Source organism: Thamnophis elegans, chromosome 10 (genome assembly GCF_009769535.1).
Source record: "Thamnophis elegans isolate rThaEle1 chromosome 10, rThaEle1.pri, whole genome shotgun sequence".
In the NCBI taxonomy this organism is placed as follows: domain Eukaryota; kingdom Metazoa; phylum Chordata; class Lepidosauria; order Squamata; family Colubridae; genus Thamnophis; species Thamnophis elegans.
In genome coordinates, this window is record NC_045550.1 from 61,156,650 (window position 1) to 61,181,442 (window position 24,793).

Sequence of the window (24,793 nt, forward strand, 5' to 3'; positions counted from 1 at the left end):
GAAATGAATTTTGAATCGAAGCATGAATTCGTGGCACTATAAATTTCTTCATCCTTACAAGAGTGCAAATGCCAATGGTGAAGTCACATTGGTTAAATGTTGCATTGGACAGCCGAGAGCCCAGCGAAGCCACCGATGTTAAACCTCTTCCTTGGCAGATCCAAAGGTATATTTTATTACAGGACTTATTATAAAGGCCTGTATTTTTCCAAAATGGCCATGTTGGTGCTATAAGTGGAGCATTGGGAATGATCTTTTTCTATCATCTGTGTTCTTTAAACCACTTCTCTGCTGTGCCGATTGAAATTATTTTGCCTGTAAGTGTGCCATTATGTGTAATGACACATCCACGTTTCGACCTGATGCTTTTCGAATGCCATCTCTTAAGTGCTTCTTCCGAACTGACACATATCTGCTATGGCCGTGCAGCTTTTGATTGCAGCCACACCACCATTCTTAGACTGTCAGCAAATGTAGTTCGAATGCTTTTTCCTACCTCTAAGAAATCCCTGCTTTCTTTCATTGAAATGGATTCCTTACCCTACTTTTTTCTCTGCAGATTTGTTCAAATTATTTCTCTGCCGGCCCCTTCCTTTCGTAAGTATAGACTTACTACTTACAGGTTGGAGAGTTTTGCTTTCAACTTCTACCTTGTTTCAACTTCTACCATGTTTCCCCGAAAATAAGGCATTTCTTATTTCTTACGCCCCCCCCAAATAAGCACTTGGCCTTATTTTCGGGGAGATCTTATTATTTTTGAGGTGCAGGAAGCGGCGAGCGTGGTCACTTCATGGCTACTGTTGTGTTGCAATATTTTTGGGGAGGGCTTATTTTTGGGGGAGGGCTTATTTTAGTGCATGCACTCAAAAGCCCGATTGTGCTTATTATCCAGGGAGGTCTTATTTTCAGGGAAACAGGGTACCTGTTTCAACTTCTACCCTCAAAACAATACTGTAGGGCAGTGTACACCAGAACAACTAGTCACAGGGACATTCTACTAATTCCAACAACTATTTCCCACAACGCTGTCGAACTATTCACTAAGACTGTATTACTATTCTTCTTCTCATCCTTCCTAGTACCTATCTCCTCCCACTTGTGACTATAACCATGTTGCTTGTATCTTTATGATTTATATTGTTTTATTTGTTTCCTAGTATGATTTGATTGCTTATCCGTTACCTAAGACTATCACTAAGTGTTGTATAGAGCCGAGGTGGCGCAGTGGTTAGAGTGCAGTACTGCAGGCCACTTCAGCTGACTGTTATCTGCAGTTCAGCGGTTCTAATCTCACCGGCTCAAGGTTGACTCAGCCTTCCATCCTTCCGAGGTGGGTGAAATGAGGACCCAGACTGTGGGGGTGATATGCTGACTCTGTAAACCACTTAGAGAGGGCTGAAAGCCCTATGAAGCGGTATATAAGTCTAACTAAATATAAATATATGATTCATGAGGAATGTATTTTTTATCTTTTCTTTTTATGTACACTGAGAGTATATGCACCCATGATTCCTTGTGTGTCCAATCACACTTAGCTAATAAAGAATTCTATTCTATTCTACCATCAGTTGACCAACATCAGTAATGGCTAACCTTTTTCAGTCTTGGCAAGTTTAAGATGGGTGAACTTCATGCTGCCTGGGGAATTCTGGGAATTGAAGTCCATGCACCTTAAAGTTGCCAAAGTTGAAAAGCTTGGGTCAACACTAGAATTTAGGATTTTCCATTCCTGCTTTATTTAGAGTTTGGTGCAATTAAATAAATCAGTTGTGGTTTCATTCACAAATAGTGATTAAAGCGATATGAACCCTTACTGGACTTTTTGTGAGAAACTGAAATTAAAACTAGATTAGGATTTTGATGATTAAATAAGGGATTATGGAAATAATGTAAACGAATGTTAATTTTAGTATAAGTTTTGATATATTTTTTACTTATATCTGTACCAAAGAATGTTGGAAGTCATTCTTTTTCAGTTTTCCTTCTTTTCCTCTTTCTTTTTTACACGTTCACTATTTTTCTTTCCTGCGCCTTTTCTTTTTTCAAATCTTTTTATTTGTTTATCCCTTAGCTTTGCGGGTTTTTTTTGATGTATGAAGGATCAACTACTCAGCCATTATAATTCTACATTCCTTATTTACAGGAATCATATCAAAATTTAGAATGAAATCCATTGGGAGGCATGTCATATAAGGCAGGCTCTGAGTCCCTCTAACCAAAAAGGGTTTAGCAATAGAAGAGAATATGTGTAGGTCAGAGTTGAACTGTGGGTTCCTTGGGGCTCTCTGAGTTTGATGGTTTTCTTGCAGATGTTTCATTACCAAACTAGGTAACATCATCAGTATTAGAACGGAGTGGAGTTTGCTTTTATTTTCATATACTAGTAGCTTACCCTGTCACTGTTGATCAGTTGCTTCACAAAAATGTTTTGATTGATGTCAGGTCTCTGCAGCTTCAGGCAGAGAAGGGCTATTCTGCACCCCTCCCTCAAAATGTTCTTTAAAATACAGAGTTTCCCAGCATTCCTTTAGGAACCTCCAATGTGCAAACTGTGGTTACTCATCCTAAAACAAATCCTCTTTATCCGGAGCTTCAAAATTTGCTGTTTGCTGGGGATGTGTGTAGCTACCGCAATTGTAATTTAATAAATTTATATGCTGACTTCCGGGGGGCGTGGCCTGTTGCCGAGGAGGGCTCCACCGAGCTCCTCAGAGATCTGGTCTGTATATCTAAATAAGATCATAGATAGCACCCCTTTCTGGCTAAGAAAGGGGCAGGGAGAATAGCCCCGTAGGTTAGGATCTAATCGTAAACCACAGCCTTTTTTCTTTTTTTGGCTGTGGAAAGAGATTAGTTCCGGCCGAAGCGGAGCTCTTATCTCCAGCCATTTCTTCTCAGCTGCCTTTTTTTTTGGCAGCCCCAGACAGGCTAGCCCCCCCCCAGGACAAGACAAAGTTTTTTTTTCAAGCTAGAATTGATACGGGCGGGTCCCACCCCTGTGAGATTTATGTTTTTAGTACTATCGTAAATACCAGCACCATTCGTCTTAGAGACTTCTTTGTCTAATTAGACCTCAAAATGGCGATTTCTCTCCGTGGATGATTGATATACTTAGCCGGTGTTATCTTCCTGCAGACTGCTCCTTGAGAAAATAAATTTTTCTTTTTTGGAAATAGAGGGGAGCGAAGCTCTGCTTACTTGCTTATTTATTATGCCATCCAAATCAAAGAAGCGTCTTGCTACAAAAGAATTTAAAGAATTTTCATTGGAAACACAGCCTTTGTCTCCTATGTCTTCTGTTGAGGAACTTTTAACACAGGAATATCTCCTTAAAATGCTTAACGCTTTTAAGAAAGAAATCAGGGAATTTGTATTGGAATTATTTGATGATTTACAATCTAAAGTTAATCAAATGAAGGCGAATACTTTTGCAGCTGTGTCTGCCCTGTCAGATTACTCTGCTGAAATAGAAAACAAATTGGAAAGTCTGGAGAAGGCTAATTTTAATTTGACTACCAATATTCAAATTTTACAAGAAAAAATTAGAAATAACGAAGAACAGCTTATGATACTAAATTTTAATAGGAAGGCATTTGCAATTAGAGTCAGAGGATTCCGTGAAAAGAAGCAAGAGAATTTAAAACAGACCTTTGCTGAAGCCTTCAGCCACGCGCTGGGAAGCCCGGGACTTAACTTTGATTGGCAGATTCGGAAAATCTATCGCCAGAACTCATTGATAGCGGAACAGCGACAGCTCCCGAGGGACATAATTATATATTTCTCTACAAAAGAATCTAGAAACGCGATTGTGCAAAATTTTTATAATAATAGGCTCCGAATTGATGACCAGGACCTGATTGTCTTCAAAGAGATTCCTTTCCAGATATTGAGAGCAAGAAGGGACTACGCCTTTTTAACTAAAGAGCTTAGGAGTCAACAGATTCGATACAGATGGGAGGCCCCTGCCGGCATCACGGTTACATTTGAGAATCAAAGATTTCGTCTTAACTCTATTTCGGAGGCTCAAGATTTCTATTGTAGGATTCTGAAGGCGGGACTTCCTGACGCGCTCGGAAGAGAGGAGAGACAAGCGGAAGGAGAAAGCAAACGGCTGGCCATGCGGCTGCAAGATGGAGGGGGTAGCCCCTCCTCTCTCGGAGAAGCAGAAGAACGCAGATCGAGAATTTAGATACTTCAAAAGACTTCCTAAAGTTGAGGACTGAATGGGGGTTTGAGACCTCTCTCCGGTAGAAAAAGTGGACTAATTTTTATCAGAAGGGAAAGCTGGATGAAACTACTTTGAGCTAGATTCTAAAGTAACGTTAGCACAAATTTGATAGTGGTTAAAAGAATGCGGAATGATTTATGTTGTTTAAACTTTGTTAGATGGGACTATTTTAAAATAGAAGGTTAACTGACTCTTGCTGAAAGTATTATTTGAAAATGATCCATGCTATTTAACTTTTATTTGAAGGGAAAGTTGGTTGTTATAGTTACTTTTTAAATAAACGCTAGTATAAATTTGATAGTGGTAAATATTAGACAAGCAAGAGATGAGGGTAAAATGTATGTGGAATGAATTATGTTATTTGTGGTAAATACCAGACAAGCAAGGGAAGAGGGCAAAATTTACGTTGTTTAAAGCTTATTAGAACAGGAAGCCGCTTGGGATTATCTTAAGATAACTGTAAAAAGAATGCGGAATGATTTATGTTGTTTAAACTTTGTTAGAAGCGACTACCTTAAAATAGAAGGTTAACTGACTCTTGTTGAAAGTATTACTGGAATATGTGGAATGATTCATGCTACAAATCGCTCTGAGCTATATTTTAAACAAATGTTAGCATAAATTTGATAGTGGTAAATATCAGACAAGTGGGGGATGAGAGTAAAATGCATGTGGAATGAACTAAGTTATTTAAATTCTACTAGAAGGGGAAGTCGGTTGGAATTATCTTAAGATAGAAATTGATTCCTGTGTAAAGTAATATCTGATCTATGTTGCTTAACTTTACTAAGAAGGGGAAATCTGGTTAGATTATTTTGAATTACGGTTTGAAAAAGGGGTAAAGAAATATCATTCACGTTGTTTAAATTTTACTAGAAGGGAAAGTTTGATTACTTGTCTGTAAAGTTATATTTGAATATATGGCAGGAACTATGCTGCCTAAATCTTATTGGAAGGGATCATGAGGTTTAGGAAGGGAACGGGAGAGTCTACAGAAGATCGGGGTAAATAGCAAAGAAGTAAGAGACGAGAATAAAATATAGATAGAATGATTTATACTATTTAAGCATAGATAAAGATGGGGGGCTGAGATCAACACAAAGAGTGGTTTTTTTTTTTCTTTTTTATATATTACTTTTATTTTTTAATCCATATATTTTAGATAGAAGGTAGTGCCAGGTGTGGGCCCTGGGAAGCCGGGAGGATTAGGGATGGGGATTGTGGGGGGTGGGGTGGGGGGGGGTTAACATAATCTTAATAAGAACAAGAATGTATTTATATACGGTGGTTCCTTTTTTTTTTATTATTATTATTATCTTTTTTTTTTTCCTTGGTTCATTTTACATTTATTAGATCAAACAACACTCGAATAAAGGCATACACCAAGGAGGGAGGTAGAGGGAAGGAAGAGGGAGGAGTAAGGAAGGAGTAAGGGGAATGTAAGGAGTATGTAAGGAGGGTGTCTGGGGAGTAAGGGGAGAAGGAAGGTTTGAGGGGAAAGGGAAGTAGGAGGGGAGTGTTAGAGGGAGAAAGGAAAGTTGGAGGGGGTAGATGGGGTGTATGGAGGATGCAAGGGTTAGGTGGGGTTGGGAATGATGAGTTGTGTTTCCTTTTTATCTGTTCGTTTTATTCCTTTTTTCCTTTTTTTTTTTTCTTCTTTTCTTATAGTAAATACCCTGTGTATAAATGATTGCAAATGGAATGTGAAAATTGAAAATTGAATAAAATATAAAAGATTGAAAAAAAAAATAAAATAAAATAAATTTATATGCTGCCCAATCCTGTAGGACTCCGGGCGGCTTACAAATACAAGAGTAAAATAAAAAATAAAATATAGGGAAAAACGAAAGCAGATTTAAAAGCAACACACCATACACTCAAACCTAGATGGGGGCTGGACCTCATTCATGGGTCAACAGCCCCAGGCCTGCCGGAACAGCCAGGTTTTAGTGGCTTTTCGGAAGGCCGAGAGAGTGGTATTTTTTGGACTATAAGACGCACCGGAGTATAAGACACACCATTATTTTGAAGAGGTTAAAAAAAGTTTTTGCACTCTGCAGGCCTCCTAAATCCTCTGCAGGCCTCATTTTTTTTGCAAAAAAAGAGGGGGGCATGTACAGCTTTGGGGATGAGTGGGGCAAAAATGAGCAAAAAACAGTCCGCTTTTCGCAAAAACAGGCCATTTGTTTTGCAAAAAAAGGGGCATGCAGAGGCTTTAGGAGGCTTGTAGAGTGCTCCTGGGGGCAGGGGGGGCAAATTGGCCCATATTTGCACTTTTTTTGACTTCCCCAGCCCTCAGGAGCACTTTGCAGACTTCCCAAACCCTCTGCACATCCATTTTTGCAAAGGGGGCAGGGTTTCGGGAGGCAAAAAAATTGCTATATTCAGTGTATAAGATGCACCCATATTTTCACCCTCTTTTTTGAGGGAAAAAGGTGCGTCTTATACGCCGAAAAATACGGTAAATGTCAGTCTACATTTAGTGTACATCTGACTTTGGCGATATTTCTCCATAACCAAACAAAAGTGTATTATCTGTCCAGTTCACACCCCTTGCTCACTGGATCTGGATGTCACAAAACAAAGCCAACATTTTGTAATTAACCCCTGTGACACGTTCTGGCTGGCAGAGTGCTACAGGAGGCTGAGTGCTGTCATGCCCCTGGTCACGCCCACCCTGGACACCACCCATCCAGCCACACCCACCCAGTGGGATCAGTGGTGGGATTCAGCCAGTTCGCACCACTTTGGGAGAACCGGTTGGTAACTTTCTAAGCAGTTTGGTGAATTGGTTATTGGAAGAAATCATTAGGGCAGAGAACCGGTTGTTAAATTATTTGAATCCTACCACTGGAGCAGATCCTTTCTTACTAAAATAGTGTTAAGATGATATCCATCCACATTTAACACTATGACTACCACTAGGCATTTTTCATAGTTTTCGGATTAAAAGCTTTGCTAGCGAGAAGTACTTCCTGGATCACCTCTTATTGCCTCTATCAGGTACAACTATCAGACAGACTTCATAGAGAGCACAAGGGCCTGCTGTCCATGGTACTAGCAGATGTAAGTTTCTGAGGCTTGCTGTAGTAGTAGTTTTTGGAAAGAACGTCCTCAGAAAATGGCTCTTTATGCATGTACTTTTTAAGCTATATGACAGCTGACACAACAAGCTGCTTCTCTTTTTACAGAAGTATCCCTTTTTTTGAGCTAATCAGAAGAAGCTATGCTGATGCCAAAAATTATATTTCTTTTTTCTTTTAAGGATCTGGATGATATTATGGAAAACTGATAGTGTATAGAGACAACATTTGGGCTGACAGATATTCTAATTGTAATGGGCACAGAACCTGTAATTAATATGTACTTTTAACTTAGAAGAGTGCAGTAATGCGATGCCCTTGGAGATTGATTTATGTTTTTTTCCCCTAAAAAATATGGATTACTATGTTAAATTTAAATTTACTGACTATTTCAAGCTGTTTAGCTCTCTTCAGCTAGCCATACCCTTCTGGGATTCAAACCCTGGCCACTTGCATATTAGACAGATGTATTAACCTCTAGGCCATTAGTAGTAAATTAGTAACACGATTGTTGAGTGAATCTCGCTTCCCGATTGACTTTGCTGGTCAGAAAGTCACAAAAAAGGTGCTCACATGACCTGAGACACTGCAGCCATTATAAATACCTGTATAATACCATGATTCCAGGTTCTCTCATTTTGGCAACATTCTGGTTAAGAACAGACATCTAAGATCCCAGGTCTTCTGCCTTGTCTCAGTAAATGAAGCATCTCCATATCTCTCTCTCTCTCTCTCTCTCTCTCTCTCTCTCCATCTCTCTCCCTCCCTCCCCCTCTCTCTCCATCTCTCTCTCTCCCTCCCCTCCCCTCCTCTCTCTCCATCTCTCTCTCCATCTCTCTCTCTCCATCTCTCTCCCTCCCTCTCTCTCTCCATCTCTCTCCCTCCCCCCTCTCCATCTCTCTCCCTCTCTCTCTCCATCTCTCTCTCTCTCCCTCCTTCCCCCTCTCTCTCCATCTCTCTCTCTTCCTCCCTCTCTTCCCCCTCTCCCTCTCTCTCTCTCCATCTCTCTCCCCCCCTCTCTCTCCATCTCTCTCTATCTCTCTCTCCCTCCCTCCTTCTCTCTCTCTCTTATCCATTTTCATCTGTAGATGAAGATTTCTGCCCAGGGTTTCGACTGTTTGTGGGTTATCTGAGTGACGTCTGAATAAGGAGTAGTATAGAAACATTTTCCAATCAAGCCATAGGTAGGTTCCTACCGGTTTGGCCTGGTTTGGCCAAGTAGATAGTAACTCAGCCTGCCACGCCCCTGAACTGGTTCTATCGGCAGCGACACCATCTTGATTTTCGGTTATGCGCATGCACAGAACAATCTTCATTGCAGAAATTATTTTTTTCCCTTTTCTAACATTGTGCGCATCTGCAGACCTTTTTAGGTGCAAACACGCACGCAAATTTTTAGTGCACCTAATTTTTTTTTCGCACCGAACCTGCAGTAATGCTGGCAGCAACCCATCCCTAAATCAAGCCTATGTGTTTTCATGTCTATCGATACAATGCTATGGACAGCTCCATAACTGAGAAAGGGTAGAAAGGCACCAAGGAAGTAAGGCAGGAATTGGCTTTCAGATGGTCCACTTTATCTAATGAGAAATATTTAAAAAGGCAAGATAAAATATTTCCCCTCAGAGAGAAATAAAAATCTTAAGGGAAACAGAAACTCAGAGCTCCAGCTCTCCCCCCCCCCCGCAGATATTTTGTGCCTATTGAGAAAGACTGGGCAAGCCTATCTACAAAACAAACGACCTTTAGCCCACAGGGGGGTTCCTACCAGTTCGCACCTATTCGGTAGAACCAGTTTGTCAAATCTACCGAACCGGTTAGAAGAGGTTCCACCAGTGGACCCGAAAAGCAGGCCACACCTACAGAAGAGGTTCCAAAATTTTTTGAAACCCACCACTGCTTTAGCCCCAGAGTGAAGGGATTAATACATGACCCTTCTGAACATAATAGGATTAACCCACTACCATCTAGAAGCAGAAGCAGCTCATTGCATAATCTCAGCAGTCTGAATTTCAACCAAACCTAGCTCAGACAAACTCCTAGCATTTGTACATGGCCTCATGAGAGTCTGGCAACAGCCAATAGAACACATGTTCTTGCACAGAAACAGGAAGTTCAAGTGCAAAACCCAAGAAAAGGTATAAATACCCCCCCCCCACTCTCGACTCCATGTGGTCAACTGCCCAGAACCATCCATGCGGTTCTACTTCATCATTAAACAATCTTTCCAATCAGCCTCCAGCCTCCATTTTCTCTCCAGTGCCTTTCTCTTGGCTTGGAACTGAACCAGATGGATATTTTCTTCCAACAGGGGCAATGAGACTTATTTACAATAAGGACCCTCTGAACTGCATCATTGGCAGTTTGGATGGATTGTCAATCATCCAGGTCATGGTTGGCCCAAAGGTGCTTTTCAAAAGGCAACTGGACTTTCTTGGGGTTCCCTCCCCCCTTTGAAGACGTTTTGCTTCTCCTCCAAGCACTAAAGAAATTTCTTGGATGAGAAGAGAAATGTTTCCCTGCAAAAAACAAACAAACAAAGAAAGTCCATTTGCCTTTTACAAAACACCTTTGGGATATGCCGAGGTGGCGCAGTGGTTAGAGTGCTGTACTGCAGCCACTTCAGCTGACTGTTATCTGCAGTTCGGCGGTTCAAATCTCACCGGCTCAGGGTTGACTCAGCCTTCCATCCTTCCGAGGTGGGTAAAATGAGGACCCAGACTGTGGGGGCGATATGCTGACTCTGTAAACCGCTTAGAGAGGGCTGAAAGCCCTATGAAGCGGTATATAAGTCGAACTGCTATTGCTATTGCTATATGCGTTTTCATGTTTTTCTTCCATAATTCTTCACCAATTTCAAAACACGTCTGTTCATTTCTATCCTTTGCTATTCAAATAAGATAAGGCAGGTTCTGAAGAATTAGGCTCATTGGTACTTGAAGTCTGTTCTTGCTCCAAAGCAGAGGTGGGATTCAGCCGGTTCAGAATGGTTTGGATGAACCGGTAGCTCCCAACAATCAGCTGGGGAGCGTTCGCTTTGACGATCAGGTAGGCCCACCCACCTGCCCCTGTGCTTTGCTTACCTATATCCTCTCAGCTAATTCATGCAACAGAGTAGATTGCTGCACCTCAGCTGTGTTACTCCCCAGAAGTAACGTGGTAGACAAGTTTTGTTAAAACTGTGCATGCACGAGGAACCAGCAGGATCCCACCACTGCTCCAAAGTATCAATTTACGAAGTGTTTCTAAAGCCTTTACTCTCTAGACTTCCACAGATGAATATTTATGGAAGAAACACTTGAAAAATAGGGACTGGCCGGGGGGCCGAATTAATGAAGTGGAGTAAGGGGTCGGCTGTTTTCCAAAAGAAATGATGTAGTTCAGAGGATCCTTACTGCAAATAAGCCCTATTACCCCATTAGATGTAGTGGATCACTCAATTTCCCCCTTCTTCCCCTTCCCGCCTCTTTAAGTAAAGAGAATATATTTTATGGGCAGATAGGAAAATGGAATTTCCTTGTAATAGATCTGTGTGTGGGGGGGGGAAGTATCCACATTCTGCAATAACCAGCAAAGAGGCATTGGCTGCACCTTCCCAATGGCTTCCATGTCTGTTCTAGACTGTAATTTAATTATTTTATTTTTAAGTTGTTTTCATGAGCAGACAGCATTTTTTTTTTAAAGTGTCTGGCCAGAGTGGATGCTTTTGTAGGAAGCATTTGAAAGGGAAGGAAATAGCGGAAAGCCAACTCCTTCCCTACCTCTTTGGTGCCCCTCTAGCCTTCCTCGTCTATGGGCCTGCCCACAGCATTATTCCTTTAACCTGCCCAACAGCAGCTGAATAGGGAAGAAAACAATAGGCCCATAAAATACCCATTCAGTAAATCCTCCTGCATCACAATTATCACCAGCTGTAGCCAATTAATCTCAATCGGCCATTTATATTCTGCTAAAGCGAATCTCAGGCTCGGGATAAAGACATTAAAAAAAAGATGTCTGATCCTTGTTTATCTTAAATGCTTGTTGTTTGCTAGGCAGGGGGTTCAGGAAAGCTGTGTGTGCACTGTACACGGAGGTTCTGTTGAAAGCCACCATATAAGTGACCAAGGATTTTTTTAAAAAAATTATGTACACTAAGAAGAAAAGCAGCTTTTTATTTAGCAATAGCAGTAGCAATAGCAGTTAGACTTATATACCGCTCCATAGGGCTTTCAGCCCTCTCTAAGCGGTTTACAGAGTCAGCATATTGCCCCCAACAATCCGGGTCCTCATTTTACCCACCTCGGAAGGATGGAAGGCTGAGTCAACCTTGAGCCGGTGAGATTTGAACAGCCGAACTGCAGAACTGCAGTCAGCTGAAGTAGCCTGCAGTGCTGCATTTAACCACTGCGCCACCTCGGCTCCCTATGGAAGGGGTATATCAGGTTCCGGATTCCGTTCCAACCAGTATGGATGGAACATCCACGGAGTTACCCACATGCATGCGTGTGGCATGCGTTCTAGCATCAAATGATGCTTCCGCAAGCTTCTGCGACGCTCCAGCTGCTCTGCAGAGCATCACACAGGTGCCGTATGTGCCATGCACGTGCGCGGAAGCGCCAAAAGCATAAAGCACAGGTAAGGAGTGCAGACGGGAAGGAGGGCCCTCCGGAGCACCGTACTGGAATGGTACCCCGTGCTCCGGGCAGGATCTGCTATGTCCGTACCGGGGCATACCGCCTGCAACCCACCACTGGGATATATATTTTCTTTGAAGAAGTTTCGCTTCTCATCCAACAAGCTTTTTCAGTCAGAACTGGAGATGCTTCTTGAATGAGAGGTGAAAGGTCTTTCAAGGAAAAACAAGAAACTCCAGTTGCCTGTTGAAAAAAGCACCCTTGGGATTCCCAAAGGACAACACACAGTTGAGTTTTCCTGGAAGAAGAAGCTGAGAGAATGTGGTGACTTAGTGGTGAACGTAAGTAGGGACGGGTTTTACCCTCAGCAATGCTCGTTCTGCCCTCTGCCACTAGATTTAACTGTCTTTCCCTAAATCCAGGGGTGGACTGCTGGGAGTTTTCAGGGGTTCAGGAGAACCTCTAGCTAAGATTCTGTGCAGTTCAAAGAACCCCCAAATCCCATTACTGGCTGGCCATGCCCACCCCTCCCATTCCAGGGGTCATTTGGCCCGTTTTGGATGCCGGTAAGTGCAAGGTGCACTTAGAGAGCCGAGGTGGCGCAGTGGTTAGAGTGCAGCACTGCAGGCTACTTCAGCTGACTGCAGTTCTGCAGTTCGGCTGTTCAAATCTCACCGGTTCAAAGTTGACTCAGCCTTCCATCCTTCCGAGGTGGGTAAAATGAGGACCCAGATTGTTGGGGGCAATATGCTGACTCTGTAAACCGCTTAGAGAGGGCTGAAAGCCCTATGAAGCGGTATATAAGTCTAACTGCTATTGCTATTGCTATGTGGAGGCTCAAGGTGGGTGAAAAATGGGCCTACTGAAAGTTCAGAAAGACCTGAAACAGGCCCGTTTATGGCCTCTAGAGGGCCGGAGCCTGGGGAGGCCGTTTTTGCTCTCCTGGAAGCTCGAAGAAAGCCTCCAGAGCCCAGGGGGATCAGAAACACACACACACACCCCCGCCGTGGTTCAGGAGGTTGACTAGGTCAACGCCCAGCAGGCCACGCCCACCCAGTAACTGGGCAGAGAACCCCTTGCTAAAATTTTTGAAGCCCACCCTTGCCTGAATCTCTTCTGTTGCGTCCATCACCAAACTGCCAATCTTCTTAGTTTCTGTACATTTCCCGCACAAATCTTAATTTTCTGTACTTAGCCAAGAGGACACTTGGTGAGGCTTATGACTTAGTACCCACGCACGGCCTTCTGTTGTATTTTCACCTCCCCCTTAATGGATGAACAAAAAAGTGCTATTTTTACCTTAGAAATAATGATGAGGTAAAGCCTACTCAGTCTCCCCTTTCTCAATGACTACTATTGACCCGCCAATCCTTGACTTTTTCTTTTATAGTAAGTGCCCTGCGCAGCCTTTTAAGAGCCAGCAAATAAGCTATTTTGGAACATGGTTATTAACTAAAAAATTTGCATGGCTAAATCACCGTCTGCTAGGTAAATTTAAAATAGCTCAGTCTGCTTCTCTGTGAAGATCACGTTGTGAGGGGCAATCAGCCGTTGGCCGTCGGTTGGAAAGCCTTGAGCATTAATGACGTCCATGCTGACCAGGGACCAAGAAATTGCTGGCCCCACACATATAAGTGATCATATTTTGGACTTTGTTGTCCCTTGAAGCAGTTGCAGGATAACCTCGACATGGAGGGAGTTATATTTAGCCAAGACTGTTGCATTTAGCCAGGGAGTTATATTTAGCCAGGACAGTGGCGCAGCGATGCAGTGGCTAAGACGCTGAGCTTGTCAATCGGAAAGGTCAGCAGTTCGGCGGTTCGAATCCCTAGTGCCGCTTAACGGAGTGAACTCCCGTTACTTGTCCCAGCTCCTGCCAACCTAGCAGTTTGAAAGCATGTAAAAATGCAAGTGGAAAAATAGGGACCACCTTTGGTGGGAAGGGAACAGCATCCTGTGCACCTTCGGCATTTAGGCATGCCGGCCCCATGACCACAGAGACGTCTTCGGACAGCGCTGGCTCTTCGGCTTTGAAACAGAGATGAGCACCACCCCCCTAGAGTCAAGAGCGACTAACACCTATTGTGAGGGGAACTTTTACCTTATATTTAGCCATTTGCCAGATCTTGCAGTGACCCAGTTGCAAATGAGAGCCACCTATGACTCCCATGGAGATGGAAGGCCGATTCTGGTGATTCATTCCAGGTAACTAGTGGATCCTTTGGTTTCCAAAAGACACTCAGGAAGTTTCCAGCTGTCCAGTGACCATTTTTGGTTCAGTGTATGGTAAACCAGTGGTAAAAGAAAGCAAACTGGGAACTAGATTTAATTGCCTTTCAGTAGCCTCTTCCTGGGCTAATCGTCCAAGTTGGCCTGTGTTTTATTGAGACCTTTTAGGAGAGAACTACAGAAACACATGAAGTACTGACAAAGGAAGACTATGAGCAATAGAATAGAATAGAATAACAGAGTTGAAAGAACACTGGAGGTCTTCTAGTCCAACCCCCTGCCTAGGCAGGAAACCCTATACCTGTGATGGTGAACCTATGGCACACATGCCCAAAGTGGCACACAGAGCCATGTCGCCTGGCACGTGTGGCATTGCCGGTTCCTCTTCTGGGTTTCTGGCGTGCATGTGACAATCAACTGGCCTTTGTACATGCAGCAGCACTGGAAACCAGAAGAGCTGGTCTTCCATTTTCCGGTGTGAGCATGTCGTTTGGCCCGTGTGCATCCACGGCAGTAACTGGAAGGCTGGCCAGCTGGCGCACATGCATGTGCCAGAAACTGGAAGTACATTTTCTGGCGTGCGCATGCCTCCTGGGCAACTCCTCTTCCTGGCTGCGGCCCAGACAATCACACAGATGAAGTGCTCCCCTTTCAGCACTCCGTGCCGCATGCACATATGTGTGCTCCAGTGGTGGGTTTCAAATTTTTTTAGAACCCCTTCGGTAGGTGTGGCCTGCTTTGTGGGAGTGGCTTGCCAGCCATGTGACTGGGTGGGAGTGGCTTGTCAGCCATGTGACTAGATGGGCATGGCCAACTTGTAAAATGTGGTGAAACCCATAACAACGCTCTTGCTTAGCAATCAAAATGTTGGCTCAGAAACTCTGGAATTTGAAGCACGCAAGTCTTAAAGCTGTCAAGTTACAAGACCCTTGCACCCCTAACCCTTTAGAAAAAAAACCCCAGGGGTGTTCAAACTTGACAGCTTTAAGACTTGTGGACTTCAACTCCCAGAATCCCTCCTCTCGCTCTTCATCTTGATGATGTGCGGACGGGCGGAGGGAGGGAGCTGGAACCGGTTCTAAATGGCACTGTAGATTTGTGGAACCTCTTCTATAGAAGAAGTTAGAACTGACAGGAACCCACCCCTGGCGTGCTCCCTTTTCGGCACTGGTGCCAAAAAGTTTTGCCATCACTGCCCTATACCATTGCAGACAAGTGGTTATCCACCCATCAAAGCTGGCCGGGGGAATTCCGGGAGTTGAAGTCCTCCAGGCTTAAAGTTGCCAAGGTTGGAGACCTCTAGTCTAAGAGATTTAGGAGGACTAGAGGGAGCACATTGTCATCCACCAGAATGTCTAATATTATTATTGCCCTCTTAGACTCCTAGGAAAAAGAAGGAGAGTTTGAAAAATATTGTGAAAATTTGAAATTCTTCTATTATTTGGAAAAGGCATAATCACTGTAGTTCTTCAGGAGCTCTACCAGAATATGGAGAATGACGTTTTCAAAGATTGAAAGGATGTACCAATGTTTGTGGAATTATAACCCTGGCTGCCACCTCATCCTGCAACATAAATAAGATTATTTCATAACTTTAAGTAGTGTGTATTTAATGCGCTCAAATGAAACTCAAATATTTTGACCACCTAATGAGAAGGAAGGACTCCCTGGAGAAGAGCCTCATGCTGAGAAAGATGGAGGGCAAAAGAAGAAGGGGACGACAGAGAATGAGGTGGATGGATGGAGTCACTGAAGCAATAGGCGTGAGCTTAAATGGACTCTGGGAGATGGTAGAGGACAGGAAGGCCTGGAGGAATGTTGTCCATGAGGTCACGGTGGGTCAGATACAACTTCACAACTAATAGCAACACACAGAAGCTTTTTTTTCCTGTGGAGATTCTCAGTCATCTAGGTCATGGTTGTCCCAAAGGAGCTTTTTCAAGAGGCAACTGGAGTTTCTTTGTTTTTTCTTGAAGACATTTGTCTTCTCATCCAAGAAGCTTCTTCAGTCAGAACTGGATGAGATGAGAAATATCTTCAAGCAAAATAAGGAAAGTCCAGGGTTTTTGGTGTGTTTTTTTTTGAAAAGCACCTTTGGGAAAAGTTTTTATTAGGTTTTTTTTTTCATGAATAAGCAAACTTACTTTTAAAAAAATAAGCAGCTGATATTTGCATGCGGGGGAAACAGGTTACAGGAACAGGTTAGGACTTGTAAGCCGAAAAATATTCTTTAAAATGATCATACTTGTGTTGATGCATAATAATGCATAATACTGTATGCTGGAAATTACTTACAGACTTACAGAGCCTGTGCTCTGCTTTTCTTAAAAATAGATGTTTTTAAGGAATGGCAACTATCCTTTCTGAAGACCAGAACTAATGTATTTTCATTTAACAAAGCAATGATACATATTCAAGATCGCTTAAGAATTAATACATAATTTATACCTTCATGCTTAACAATGTAAGTGCCTTTCTGGATCAGATTTAACATCATTTAAATGCATCTCAAAAATATTGAAGTCATTAGAATGGTTAATGATCTAACACCAAACAGGAATCTAAGTTCTCCTGACCTGATCCTTCAATAGTACTCTAAAATACATTTTTTTTGTAAAAAAAAAAAGTAACATGCATGTACCAACTTTAGAAGATAAGCATATTAGGTATTAAATAATGCCTGCAAGTTGACATTTGGCAGTGTACTTTGTAATGTAAATGCACTGTAAACCTATTTAGGGCTTATCTGCATTTATACTGATAATAACTTCACTAATTTCATCCCGAGAATTCTATTCTTCCCACACTAGATTAAATAAGAATATGGAAGCATACGATTGAGAAGATTAGCAAATTGGAGCAAAACTGGTGATGAAATAGCCAGTTCTGCTTATGTTGGATAGGATGGAAGATGGAAGGGTTAGTTATTTTTTTAATTTTTATTATGCTATCCTTCACTTTGCTCTGCCATCCTTCACTCTGCCATTAAGAAGGAGTCACGCTAGTTTAATGAAAAGAAGGAGTTAGGGGTGATAGGATAGCAATGTTCCAATATTTGAGGGATCGCCGCAAAGAAGAGGGGGTGGGGAAAATCAGCCTATTCTCCAAAGCCCCTGAAGGCAGGACAAGAAGCAATGGATAGGAACTAATCAAGGGGAGAACCAACTTAGAAATAAGGAGAAATTTACTGAGAGTGAGAACAATTAATCAGCAGAACCACTCGTCTCCAGTATAGAGTAGAATAACAGAGTAGGAAGGCGGTCTTCTAGTCCAACCCCCTGCTTAGGCAGGAAGGCCTATACTACTTTAGACATATCGTTATCCAACATCTTAAAAACTTCCAGTGTTGAAGCACTCACAACTTTTGGAGGCAAGTTGTTCCACTGATTAATCGTTCTAACTATCAAGAAATTTCTTCTTAGTTCTAAGTTGTTTCTTTCCTTGATTAGTTTCCACCCATTGCTTCTTGTTCTGCCCTCAAGTGCTTTGGATAATAGCTTGACTTCCTCTTCTATATGGCAACCCCTGAGATATTGGAACACTGTTATCATGTCACCCCCTAGTCCTTCTTTTCATTAAACTAGACATACCCAGTTCCTGCAACCATTCTTCATATGTTTTGGCTTCCAGTCCCCTAATCATCCTTGTTGCTCTTCTCTGCACTCTTTCTAGAGTCTCTTGTTTACATCGTGGCGACCAAAACTGAATGCAGTATTCCAAGTGTGGCCTTACCAAGGCATTATAAAATGGTATTAAGACTTCAAGTGATCTTGATTCTATCTGTCTGTTTATGCAGCTTAGAACTATGCTGGCTTTTTTGGCAGCTGCTGCACACGGCTGGCTCATATTTACCGTATTTTTATAAGACGCACCCTCCCTAAAAGAGCATAGAAATGTTGGTGGCTCTTATACACCGAATACAGCCATTTTTGGCCTCCCGAAAATAGGCAAAACAATGGGGCGTTTTTCACCAGAAAGGGGGGTGTTTGCCTTCTCCCACCCCCCAGAAGCACTCTGCAGGTCAGCAGTTCGGTGGTTCGAATCCCTAGCGCCACATAACGGAGTGAGCTCCTGTTACTTGTCCCAGCTTCTGCCAACCTAGCAGTTCGAAAGCATGTAAAAATGCAAGTAGAAAAATAGGGACCACCTTTGGTGGGAAGGTAACAGCATTCCATGTGCCTCCGGCATTTAGTCGTGCTAGCCATATGACCACAGAGATGTCTTCACTGGCTCTTTGGCTTTGAAACAGAGATGAGCACTGCCCCCTAGAGTCGGGAACGACTAGCATATATGTGCAAGGGGAACCTTTACCTTTAAAGAAGCAGATGAGGCCCAGTCTTAGAATATGCGTCAAGCAAAAGGTTTGTGTTCACTTCACCATATTATATTGCAGGGATCTTTTAAATGTCAGGTGTTATACAGCTTCTGTAGATTATTTTAATTGTGAGACCATGTCTATCTTTATCCAATGACAATGGCACTTTCTTTTTCTATTAGCAATTAAGTACCAATGTTCACAAAGTGTTCATCATCCTTTTCTGGGATTAGGATAATATGGGGATAATTCAAATGTAAGAGCATTTCAGCTCCATGTAACACATTTTGTACATGCTTGAATTAGTGTATTAAGTCAGCTGAAGAAAAATGCCTATTTCCTCCCTACTTCCCTCCATATTTGGGGAAAACATTTTCCTAGCCAATAATTTCCTCAGTTCCAAAACCCACACAGGCCCTCAACGGTTTCAAAAGCTGTTGTGAGGAAATAATAGCATGCAGATGGGTGCAATCCTTCCTCTAAAGGTGGTCTTCGATTTACAACCACAATTTCTGTTGCTAAGTGAGACAGTTGTTAAGGGAGTTTTGCTCCATTTTATGATCTATCTTGCCGTAGTTGCTAAGTGAATCAGGGCAGTCATTAGTAACATGGTTACGAAGTGAAACTGGCTTCCCCATTGAATTTGTTTTTCAGAAGGCCACAAAAGGTGGATCTCACGACCCCAGGACACTGCAACTGTCATAAATAGGAGCCAATGCCCATTTTTAATAACAATTTTATTAGTTTATAATGTAGCATACAGAGAAAATACAAAAGTAAATATAATAGGAAAATAGCGAAAGGAAAAGGGATGAGAAAAGTGAGGGAAAGGAAAAAAGAAAGAAAGACAGACAGGCAGTCAGACAGACAGACAAAAATAAACTAAGGCAGACAGACAGGCAGAAACACATACAGATAAAAAGAAACTAAGACAGACAGACAGGCAGACAGACAGGCAGACAGAAAGACAGACAGAAAGACAGACAGACAGGCAAAAAGAAACTAAGACAGACAAACAGGCAGAAAGACAGAAAGAAACAGACAGACAGAAACAGACAGACAGAAAGACAGACAGGCAGGCAGGCAGGCAGAAAGACATACAGATAGAAAGAAACTAAGACAGACAGACAGGCAGACATGCAGACAGACAGAAAGACAGAAAGTAACAGACAGAAAGACAGACAGACAGAGAGAAAGACAGACAGATAGAAAGAAACTAAGACAGGCAGACATGCAGGCAGACAGAAAGACAGACAGACAGAAAGAAACAAAGAAAGAAACAGAAAGACAGAAAGAAACAGACAGACAGAAAGACACAGAAAGACAGACAGGCAGACAGACAGAAAGACAGGCAGGCAGGCAGAAAGAAACTAAGACAGAAAGACAGAAGACAGAAAGAAAGAAAGAAAGAAAGAAAGAAAGAAAGAAAGAAACTAAGACAGACAGGCAGAAAGCAAGCAAGCAAGCAAGCAAGAAAGAAAGAAAGAAAGGAAGGAAGGAAGGAAGGAAGAAAGAAAGAAAGAAAGAAAGAACCTTTTTCCCCATTTTTTTTCTAAGTCTTTTTCCGTTAAACCAAAAGGAAAAGTTTTCTGTTTATATTCACTTCAACAATTTTCTGTATTAAGGTATGAATCTTACTCCAATATTTCTTTGCTTTATCACACATCCACTATGCATGATAAAAAGTCAACTTTTTATTATGTGACAACCTGCTACAACAGTTGTAAGTGGGGAAAACGGCCATAAGTCACTTTTTCAGTGCTGTTGTAACTTTGAGTGATCAGTAAACCAATGGTTGTAAGTTGAGGACTACCTTATCTTATGCCAAGGCCTGAAATGAAAAGTCAATAAAAGAAAATATTTGTAGCTCAGGGTTGAAAGAGGGGTCCTGGATGGTCTCCGAGTTTGGTTATTTTCTTGCAGAAATTTCATTACCCAAATAGGTAACATCATCAACAACCTGGGAGGGCCAGGCTGGAAATGACAATGTCTCTTTTCCTGAAATGATATACATTTATGCCTCTACTTTATATCTCTTATCTCACCACAACTATGATCAATCTCCCCCAACGTATCAGTCACCCCAACCCAAGAATAATTTGGACAGAAGCTGCTGGACCAGAGTCTCCACCAACTTTACTATTTAGTCAGTGGTTTTTTTTTTTTTGAAGAATTAGCATTCTTTTCTTTATTTAAAAAAAATAATGACATTTATTTTGAGAACTTATTTAGCTTCAGGAGAGGGCATTGATGATGCCAACATGTTTTGATTTTTTATAATCATATTGTTCTACTGTTCAGTTCCCAGGGTGATTCATAATAGCAATCAGAATTTGTGGGGGGGGAGAGGCAGAGAGGGGGGGAGGGATAATGAGAGAGACATAGAGAGAGAGTCAGAGAGAGAGACAGAAGGAGGGAGGGAGACAGACAGAGAGAGAGAGAGACAAGGAAGGAGAGACAGACACAGAGAAAGAAAGGAGGATGGGGAGCGAGAGAGAGTCAGAGAGACAGACATGGAGAAGGAGGGAGAGAAAGAGACAGAGAAAGAGAGAAGGAGGGAGGTGGGGAGGGGGAGACAGAGAGAGAAGGAGGGAGAGACAGAGAGAGAGACAGAGAGAAGGAGGGAGAGACAGAGAGAGAGAGAGAGAGAGGGTGACAGGATGGAGGGGGGAGAGAGAGACAGAGAGACAGAGACAGAGAGAAGGAGGGAGAGACAGAGAGACACAGAGAGAAAAGCGAGTGAGGGAGGGAGAGGGGGAAAGGCAGAGAGAGGGGGAGGGAGAATGAAAGAGACAGAGTCAGAGAGAGAGAGAGAGAAGGAGAGACAGAGAGAGAAGGAGGGAAAGACAGAGAGAGACAGAGAAAGAGAGGAGGGAGGGGAGCAAGAGAGACAGAGACAGAGAGAAGGAGGGAGGGAGGGGGATAGAGAGACAGAGAGAGAGATGGAGAGAGAGACGTAGAGAGATAGAGGAAATGAGGGAGAGGGATAGAGAGACAGAGAGAGAAGGAGGGAGAGACAGTCAGAAGGTGTGAGGGAGACAGACAGAGACAGAAAGAGAGAGAAGCAGGGATAGACAGAGAAAGAGAAGAGGGAGGGGAGACAGAGAGGAGGAGGAGGGAGAGAGAGAGACAGAGATAGAGAGAGAGAAGGAGGGAGGGGGATAGAGAGACATAGAGAGAAGGAGGGAGAGACAGAGACAGAAGGACTGAGGGAGACAGACAGACAGAAAGAGAGAGAAGGAGAGAGAGACAGAGAAAGAGAGGAGGGAGGGGAGCCAGACAGAGACAGAGAGAAGCAGGGAGAGAGTGTAAGACAGAGAGAGAGAGCGATAAGGAGGGAGGGGGGATAGAGAGACAGAGAGAGAAGGAGGGAGGGACAGACAGAGAGAGAGAGAAGGAGGGAGGGGGAGAGAGAGACAGAGAGAGAAGGAGGGAGGGACAGACAGAGAGAGAGAGAAGGAGGGAGGGGGAGAGAGAGACAGAGAGAGAGAGGAGGGAGAGAGAGAGAGACAGAGAAAGAAAAGAAGGGAGGGAGGGAGAGAGAGAGAGTGGGGAGGGAGACAGTGGGGAGGGAGAGAGAGCTTCCAATCAGTCATGACTCCCAGCTAGTACCTGCATGAATCCCGCAGTTCTTCTGGCAAGATTCTCAGAAGTCGTTGCCATCTTCTTCCTAGGGGTTGAGAGAGAATTATTATTACCCATGTTTTACAGTTTATAACCCACTATTTTTAAACCAGGATATCAAAGTAACTCTCAGAACATCATACGGTATAGTAAAACACCATCATAATATCAACTGTCTGAATACAGCAAAGACTCCAGATTAACAATAGCAAATTACTATTGTTAAGTAACTGGTAAGAAATAACCCATTTTTCAAGGGCATTAACAAAAAGCCAAAATGTCTCCAAGATAAAGTCAATAAGATAAACGTCAAAGTTTATTTATTTATTTAGAAAATTTATATTGCTGCCCACTTGCACATGTCGACTCAAGTTGTTTAGAGTTGTCCTTTAAGTGCAGTGGTGGGTTCCGGAATCCGTTCCAACCAGTATGGTTGGAACAGCCCCGGAGTCACCCATGCGCACAGCATGCGCATACGTTGTAGCGTCAAATGACGCTTCAGCAAGCCTCCACAATGCTCCAGCTGCTCGGCGGAGCGTCGTGCAGGCACCATACATGCCATGCGCGTGCGCGGAAGCGCCAAAAGCTTAAAGCACAGGTAAGGAGCGCGGGCAGGCGGGCGGGAGGCAGGCCCTCCAAAGCACCATACCGGAACGGTACCAGGTGCTCTGGATAGGATCCGGTACGCCCGTACCGGGGCGTACTGCCTGCAACCCACCACTGCTTAGGTGGTATTTTCCCCCAAAAGGCAACTGGACTTTCTTGTGTTTTTCCCCCTGAAGAACTGAAGAGGTTTCTTGGATGAGAAGCAAAAATTAAATCCAAGAAATTCCAGTTACCTATTTGGAAAAAGCACCTTTGGGACAACCATGACCTGGATGATTGAGAATCTCCATAAATGTTGATTAGAGTGAAGACAGTCTTCTTGAGAATGTGCTTTTTTGCCACACTCAGTTTCAAGATTTCAGAATGCAAAGAACAGTCAAATTCTGAATATATATATATATATATATATATATATATATATATATAGATAGATAGATAGATAGATAGATAGAGAGAGAGAGAGAGAGAGAGAGAGAGAGAGAGAGAGAGAGAGAGAGAGAGAGAGAGAGAGAGACAGAGAGAGAGAGAGAGAGAGAGAGAGAGAGAGACAGAGAGAGAGAGAGACAGAGAGACAGAGAGACAGAGACAGAGAGAGAGACAGAGAGAGAGAGAGAGAGACAGAGAGAGACTTCTTTAAGAATCTGAGTTCCAGCATTTTGAGTTGATTCCAGAAATGGACTGGGAATCTTTTTTTATTTGATTTTATTTATTTAATTTGTCAAACATGCACGAGATAACAGATATAAGTATAAGCATGGACATGAACACAGAAAATGGGTATGAATAAATGGGGACAGGAGGACAGGGATGGAAGACACGCTAGTGTGCTTACGGACCTCTTAGGAATGGGGTGAGGTCCACGCTAGAAAGTTTGAGGTTGAAGCTGAGAAGGTTTGAGGATGTAACAACGGAGTCGGGTAGAGCATTCCAGGCATTGACCACTCCGTTGCTGAAGTCGTATTTTCTGCAATCGAGTTTGGAGCGGTTTACCTTGAGTTTATATCTCTTGTTTGCCCGTGTACTATGGAGGTTGAAGCTGAAGTAGTCATTGACAGGTAGGACGTTGTAGCAGACAATGTTGTGTACTAAGCTTAGATCATACCGTAGGCTGCGTAGTTCCAGGTTGTCCAAGCCCAAAATTTCAAGCTTGGTGGCATAAGGGATTCTATCCAGAGGTGGGTTGCTGTTGAACTGGTAGTGGCAGTGGTGGGAGGCGCCGCCCACCCCACCCAGGCACGTGTGCACATGAACATGCACGCATGCACGAGCAAACCGGTAGTAAACTAGTTAGGAACCCACCATTGATTCTATTGTGCAACTGATTAACCTCTTTAACAGTGAGATGCAATTAGCATTATGCTCAATCTTAGTTTGACATTTATGATGGTTTTGCTTTACTTCTTGTTTTGGGCAAAACCTCTCCATAGTGAACATTGGATTTGCTTAATGACTGCTGCAAACCAAAGTTGTAAAATCAGTCACATGACTGATCTAATTTACAACCGCCATGGCGTTCAGTCGTAATGGGCAGGCTACGTTATGGTTGTACACGTCATCCTTGATTGACAAGCACAATTAAGCCCCAGATTTATGTTGCTAAACAAGACAGTTAATCGAGGATTGCCTCTTTTTATGACCTCTCTTGCCGCAGTTGTTAAGTGAATCACTGCCATTGTTACATTAGTAGTATGGTTGTTAAATGGATCTGGCTTCCACATTGACTTTGCAGAAGGTCGCAAAAAGGGATCACATGATCTTAGGATACTGCAAATTTCGTAAGTATGAACTAGTGGCCAAACATCTGGATTTTGATCATGTGATGATGGGAGATGCTGCAATGGTCGTAAGTGTGAAAAATGGTCACAGGTCAGTGCCACTGATCCTAGTAAACTGTGGGTCACTAGTAATTCATTAGTTTGGTGCTTCCAGTCCAAACTGGCAGCCTTTTTATCAAGACCTAAGATAATGTTTCTCAACCTTGGCCATTTTAAGATGTTCGGACTTCAACTCCCAGAATCCCCCAGCCAGCATTCTGGGTGGGTTGGTGGGTGGGAGTTCTGGGAGTTGAAGTCTGCACCTCTTAATATGGCTA